General features: G+C 38.0%; 1 long non-coding RNA gene across 2 annotated transcripts; it reads right to left on the reverse strand.

The window, feature by feature from the left end:
• Positions 1-524: 524 nt before the first annotated feature.
• Positions 525-7,200, reverse strand: LOC109323200. 2 transcript variants are annotated; one of them, XR_002104577.1, is made up of 2 exons: positions 4,420-7,200; positions 525-1,000 (listed from the first exon to the last, which is right to left on the reverse strand). It is a non-coding gene; the product is annotated as an uncharacterized LOC109323200 (long non-coding RNA). The 2 variants fall into 2 exon arrangements; XR_002104578.1 differs by lacking the exon at positions 4,420-7,200 and adding an exon at positions 3,909-4,410.
• Between the last annotated feature and the right edge of the window lie 206 nt (positions 7,201-7,406).

Raw genomic sequence — 7,406 nt, forward strand, 5'->3', positions numbered from 1 at the left:
GTAAAAACGTCACATAAAGAAAAAATGCACAGTGGATTCGTTTTGCGATGCTCATAATTCAGTAATGCCTTTAAGTAGCTAGAAGAAATATAATAAATGTTTTTCCACAACATTGATCATACTGTATCAGAGGAAATATTAGTGTGCAGGGAGCCATGATTATGCTGGTAGTAATTCTCAGTGAAGAAAACTCCTAGAAGATGGGATCCTTTATAGGCTGAACTTTTATTGGCTGCAGTTATTTACCTTTAAGAATACACCTCATACATTGTCCTAGAGCTAAATATTTTTGTGAAAACTCAAACCAGCAACTGTCAATAAATCAGAAACCCTGTCACCATTTTATGGAATTTATATTTTTCCTATGGATGTTCTGATATGTTCTGGGATACAAAAAACAGCCAATTGACCATGTAAAAATGATAGAAAGCTTGTAAAACAATTTTTTCTGATGTATTCTAAAGCCTGGATTTGGTCAGACAGGTTTATTGTGTCTGGTTCCATCAAAATATGGCCGGTAAGTATAAAATATCCCTACAAAACATAATGGTTTATTAGATTAGGCAATACAATAAAATACATGGTTATCTGAAGGTTATAAGAAAACATACACAGATCACTGTGGGTTTCTTATTTGTCATACTGAAGAAATCTTCATAAGTCACAAGAACATGTCTGCATTTTGGAATTTTATGAGCAAAATCTGAGTATTGATTCCTAGTGTGGTCTCTTGCTCCTCAGGGTGGCAGGAGTTGGTAGTGCTGACAAGGCAGTGTGATTCAACCCCTGGGGGAGGGAGTATCACATCACTGAACAACAAGCACCTCTCTGGCTGAATCAGGAGCCGCATGGAGGAGCGCCAAAGAGAATCCCATCTAGCCTTCCTCAGCTCAAGGGATGGAAGCCACAGTGCATGCCAGGGTAAAGAGAGGCTCAAGTGAAAGAGATGGTGGATGTTCAAGGCTTCTCCAGAGACATGGTAGCCTCCCTCCCCCATGCTCTGAGGAAAAAATCAGAATGAATTATAATATTAGTATCTTGTTCAGAAAGATGCTTAAAATGTTAATGGTACCTTATTCTGAATTAGAGTTAGAATGTGGAGCTCTGTGCTCCTCTCCCGATAGACATGCAGCTCCTATTGAGTTAAAGGAGATTAATTTATCAAGACATGGGAAGAATGTACTCTTCAAGCAGTTCATACAAAGCCTCAAATGTGCTCCCATGCGGTGCACTGTCCCATAAAGTACATTACTGAACAGTTTTTAATTCTGGTATCTCCAAAATAAATGATTCTTCTTTACCAATTACTTTATTCAATAAAGTAATTAAGACTATACATATGACTTAAGCATGTGGCGGTTCCCATTCACTTTGATAGGATTACTCACATACTAAAAATTATGCATATGCATAAATGCATTGTTAGAATTGAGGCAGACAACCTACACCCTTGTTAGAACTGAGGCATAAATGACAAGACTTTCTGTGGTTTTCCCCATTAGGCTGCACAGAGCACGTGGCCTCAGAATATTTGGTTCTGGATTGATTTTTTTTCACCAAAATGAATGAGTGCCTGTTTTGATTGTTTCTCTGAGCTCTCATCATTCCAGAAGAAGACAAACTGAAAGGAAAGAAATTTAAACTGACATAATGCTCCCTAAGAGATGTTCCATTGTCTTTTTTCCCTTGTATACATTAAAATTGAAGAGCTTTTTCATGTCCTGAAAAATAAGGAAACCCCCCGCTTTTATCACTCTCTTTACTGTCTTTAGTTTGGGCTGCCAGTTTTTACACAAAGCTAAGGGACAGAACTAGTTAACTTATTTTTGGCCTCTGTCACTACTTGCTGGGAACCTTGGATAAGTCACTTAAGCTTTCTGTGCTTTACCTGGTCCACCTTTGAAGCACCTTTACGTGTTTCACAGGCTACTGTGTAAGAGTTAACTAACTAGGGCCTTTTATTACTTTTTTTCTTACAACTAAATTGAAAATTGCACTTCCTGCATGCCATACACCAAGTACATTTTTATACAGTGCATTCTTTTCTTACAACTTGAGTTAGGATTTTAGTAAAATATTGCAAGATTAGCAGCTTATTTCCATAGAGTATGTGTAATAATATATGTCTATTTATTGGGTCTGAACAGGTATACAATAATAAGGGCATTGTAATTCTATTATTCAAAGCACTGCATTTAGTGTAAAATGATGTTGTTGTCACTTGAAGGGGGGCCTCATTGCCATGGTAGATAAGGAAGGGGTGGGATCTGTCTCCTAAATTAGAAGCCCTAAATTGCAATTAGTCTCCAGATAAGTCACAGAGCCTCCAGGTTTAGTTGTGAGGTCAAATTTCAGATGGCAAGAGCCCTGGATTATTTCTATGGCAATAGGCAAGTCAGCATTTTGTGAAAGCTTTATATATATACCAAGATCTGGATTCTTCTTTCCATATGGGAGATTGTCTGCCCCACCCCCATACACATTCACACAAACCTAGAGGAGAATGCAGTCTTATTGATAAAGTTCAGATAAACTAAAAGAAACAGATACAGGATTTTCTAGCTAGTCATATTCTTGCATTTATACATTTCAGTTAACACTTAATTTGAACTTGGATTTACCACCTTTAAAAAAAGCCATTTGTTTATTTAACATTGTAATTCATACCACATTCCTGGGGAATACGCACATGTGAATAATCCAAACTGCCACTGGATGTCACTGTTGCATATATCAGGCAGTAAAAAACTTGTCTCTTAAAGACCACAATTTGAAAATGACAGTTTGGGGCAGTTAATCTTGCCTATCTGTATGCAGTTACTGAATAAACAAACAGTACCACAATGCTATATTCACCTAACAAGACAGGAAGCATAAATCTGGCAATATGTGTCTTTAATACCATGATGCCCCTGAGTAACTGTCCTATCACTTATACATTTCTAAAAGCAAAGAAGAGCAAACTTCTTATTAGGATATTGATTTTAAATCTTTATGTAATCTTAAATTGGAAATCCTGTAAGGAAGAAATAGTATAATCGTGCAACAGAGAGGAAACAGCTATGAGAACAATGAATTGTGAGTCAGGTTTGCTCAGAAAAACCTTATGACTTTTGCTACAGTTACTGAAGGGACCATTAAGCTGGAAAATTCTTCGCCCATCCTTTTAATTCATTTTTAAAAACATAGAAATAATTTGCATTTAAGTAATTGTCTCTGGTATTTGCTTCTCAGGATACAATATTGAACTGGTTTGGGTTTCCTGAGACAGTAGAATAAATGCGTGACCTGTAGTGTTCCTTCATGTGCAAAGAATCCAGGGTCTAGTCCTAAACTGCTGCTACAGCAGGCACAAAAAGTAGTTGTCTCTCAGAAGTTGGTTCAAAACAGAAACAAACCTGCTTGTTCTTCATTATAGTATGAAGTTACCAGAGGATTCAAATCAGTAGTTTTTCAAGCTAGTCTTTTCTTGTCCTGGAACTCATTTTTAATATTCTTGAATGTTTTTGAGTACAGAAATGTTAGAACCATTCAGAGAGGCTTCCTGGCCTAGATTTCAGCTATGGGACTACTTTCTGTTCATGTAAATTATCACAGAACTGTGTTGCTTGCCATCTATGGAGGGATGCTTTGATCCAAAATTTCAGTCATTGTTTCCACATTTAGGGGCTGGAATGAACATCAAAGAAATGGGTGTACTGAATTTACTGAATGCCAAAGCAGTACAATAACATACAAAGGATATAAGCAAATCCCAAAGGCAAAATGTGCTGCCAAATCTTGCACATAATAGAAACCCTAAAGTGACAGTCTATCTTTGACAAATGCATAATGATATCAATGCCAAGGGAAGGAACTAGCATGCTGAAAGGTGAATAAAAGAGTTGGGAACAATTCACTGCACTTACACATTTCCTCAGTGTGTTTTCACACAGCAAGGAAAGCAGATGACACAAATGCATTAGGTAATCATCAGAGAGGACCACAAACCTGCCAAGGTTTTTATACCAACCTGGCTCTTTTTTTGGCTCAAACTGTGTAGTTAAAAAGAAAACACGGTTAGAAATAATTCATCTTCTGGAAGAATAAAAAATTAGCCACAAGGAAAGTAAAAATGGTTCATTCATTCTTTCTTTGACAAGTTCAGATTTAATGCCCATATGGTACTTGCAATAAGCTATTCTCATTTCTGGTCTGATGCATTCCAAAATGCTTTAGATAGTTTGCAAAGGCAAGTTTAGAAGTTCCACATATATCCACCAGCCTTTCCATACCAGGGACAAACAGGATCATTATTAGAATCAGTGCACAAAAACATCATTGGGTTATGCTGAGAAAATCTGAAACCTACTAGTTAAAGTGCATTTTATTTTTCTTAAAAAACAAAAGAAAAACCAAAGCAAATAATGATTACACAACCTTTATGAAAGCTTTACTTTTCAGCACCTCACTGAGGATAGATAGCAGACATCACCGCAGGCCTGGAAGACACTATAAATATTCTATTCAGAGGGTTATTTGATAAAGGTCCCAGAGCAGGCAATTCTTGCCTCTGTTGAGCTGCTGTCAATATGAGATTCAGAAGGCAAGCTGCTAAAATAAAGTTCCAAAATGAGCCATAAGGTAAATCTGTTCCCCAATCCAATCCAGGTCAGTGGTCTCCTAAAAGTGATCCTATCTTACGACTATTTGGGGGTCTTCGTCCAGATCCCAGTAAGGATCTGCAACACTACGAAAGTCATTACCACCGCTGGCACTAAACGGCCATTGTGAAAAGTATCTGAATCTATGTGATTTGGCATTTTGTTTAATAGCCTGCTGTTCTATCATAGACTGCTCTCTTATTGCTGCAATGTAGGAAGTATGATGCTGCACTTTGTGTGTGAGCCACATTTATGCTAGAGATATAGCTGCCAGTTAATTGGGGTAGGTGTGAGCATGACTCTTATGTCCATGAGTGAAAATTTGATACTCCCCAACAAAAAAGCCCACTTTGAAGGACTAATCCACTTAGAATATCACCATTTAGGATGTGATACTCACTCCAGCTGCCACCCCTGAACAACAAGGGGAACAACAGGTAAGGGATTTACAGTAAAATAAAAGGATTGTAATACTTTTAATACAGATCCACCAGGGAAAGCATTACTTAAGCATAGGGGGGCAGACAGGATGGAACAAGTTCACCATAATCTGTTCTAATTTTGAGGATTCTCAATTGTTTCAGACTTCAAAGGAGCCCGTTAATAGATGATAGGGCACTGTGTATTATAGCATTTCTTGCTGTAACTCAACTTGACGGTCACTTGGGCTCCTGCAGCAGCCTGGAATGCTTAGAGGCATTTGAATGGTTTAAAACCACATTAGCTCCTCGATTTCATGAGCCTATGAGTTCTGTGCTGTCTCTGTGAAGTGCAGAAGATATTTTTGCTATTTGTTATAGTAGGGCTGGAATGTTGTAGCTGTGATGGTTCAAGAAACATTGAGACTTTTTTGTGATCTCTTTTATTAGACCTGATATGCAGTTGGGACAGCTGTTGGACAGGCTCCTGGGCTTTGGGTCTGAGGAAGCGCACCTGATGCCCAAAAGCTTTTCAAGCAGCTAGCCCAACTATGCAGTTGGTTTGGCAGAAGATGTCACTCTTAGCTGTGTAAGTTTTAGATTTGTGAGGTATGATTAGGAAGCTGGATGCCTAAGTGATCCAAAGTGTAGCTTCACATATTTGCAGTCCAAAACTTGCAATCATAGACATGGAAGCCTGATTCAAGCTGGGCTGACAGTGTAACAGATATTATGTAGCTTTGGTATTGAAGAGGGTGGGTATTTAGAAGAGCATTAATTGTGAAAGCATAGTTTTACTAGCTGTAGCAATTACGGGAATGTAGGCAAGTGGTCAATCTTTTAAGTGCCTTCTCTTACTGAACTGCTCTGAGCAGTCAAGTGGTGTGTTGCTGAAAATACTAATGCTCAACCGAAGCCCTAACAGTAGCACTCTTCTCTCTCGTACAAGTAGAGGAGCTACACTGGTGTTAGCCTGAGAAATTTTAGGTGTTAGGGTGGTATTAGGGTGAGAAATTTTATAGAGCTGCGGACTAAAGTAGACACAACCACAGCAGAAAAGCAGCAGGTGATTCAATAGAGTGATGTGTTGCTAGATTTTGTTACAGTAACAAATAAATAGTTTTATGTATAATATCACAGCTTTGTTAAGAAGGGGTTTTTATACAATGAAAGCATATTGCTGTTCTCTTACAGGGTATATTTTCTGTTCTCTTATAGGGTATATTTACAATGCAGTTGAAGGTTTGATTGTAGCATGGGTAGGCATCTTTGCACTAATTTCTAATTAGCTACGATAGGTAGTAACAGCGGTGAACGTGCACTGCTGTTGACTTCAGTGACTACTAGCAACTCAGCTACCCAGTTAGAATCTCCCATGTGCTAATGCAGCTGGTGGCTGAAACTAATGCAGCTGTTTCTTCACTGCTGTTATTATTCATTCTAGTTACTACATTAAAACCACTATGGATGATCCTACCGTGGGTGTGTGTACCTGTGCTGCAATCACACCTTTAATTGCAGTGTCGACAAACCCAAAGAGTCAAAGTGGCTTGGCTTTAAAATGCTGTCCCACTTTCAGCAGAAGGTGAGCATATCCTTTAACACATGTCGTCTCCATTCTTTTGTACTACAACTTTTTAATGCTCATTAGCATGTAATATTGTGATATAGTTAATAAAAAGAGGGACTAAATAATCTTTTAAAATTGTAATTTGTGCTTCCAAGATCCCAGGCATATTAGATTATTCGGCTTCTTTGTTGTTTCTGAACTTACTAGAAAAGGAACTAACTATCCAACAACATAAAAACATACAAATGGGTGTTCAGTTGAATGGAGGTAGTAAGAATTTCTGGCATGAAAAGCTCAGTATTTATGAGTTAATTTAATCAGAGAAGAAAAATATTGAGTAGGTGACTGAGTAAAAATGATGACTGTGTATTATGTTTTTGCCATGCAGCTGAACAAACACATTCAATGACAGATCTTGGCAAGAATTGCAAAGATGTTCTCGACAATGGCATGAATAAATATTAGGTGCTGCATACAATTCATTGCATTCCAAGGTCTTGAGCAAAACCAGGTGAGCTTTGGCTGGAAAATGTGGCAGCAACAATATAAGCATGTTGGTATAATGTAAACATCTACAGTGGTCTCCCCAGCTGCTTTGCTGTAACAATTTTACTTGCATCAGCAACAACTCTGTCATTTTTTATCTGCTATACTTTCATTGGACTTCTAGGAATCAATTAAAATCCCAGCAGCTTTAGGCTTCATGGCAGACACTTCAATAATATCGCCTAAATAAAGAACTTCATACCTGGCAAAACAATGTTTGCCAATCAG

The sequence above is a fragment of the Crocodylus porosus genome, unplaced genomic scaffold, assembly GCF_001723895.1.
Source record: "Crocodylus porosus isolate Cpor-Errol unplaced genomic scaffold, CroPor_comp1, whole genome shotgun sequence".
NCBI classification, from domain to species: Eukaryota; Metazoa; Chordata; order Crocodylia; family Crocodylidae; genus Crocodylus; species Crocodylus porosus.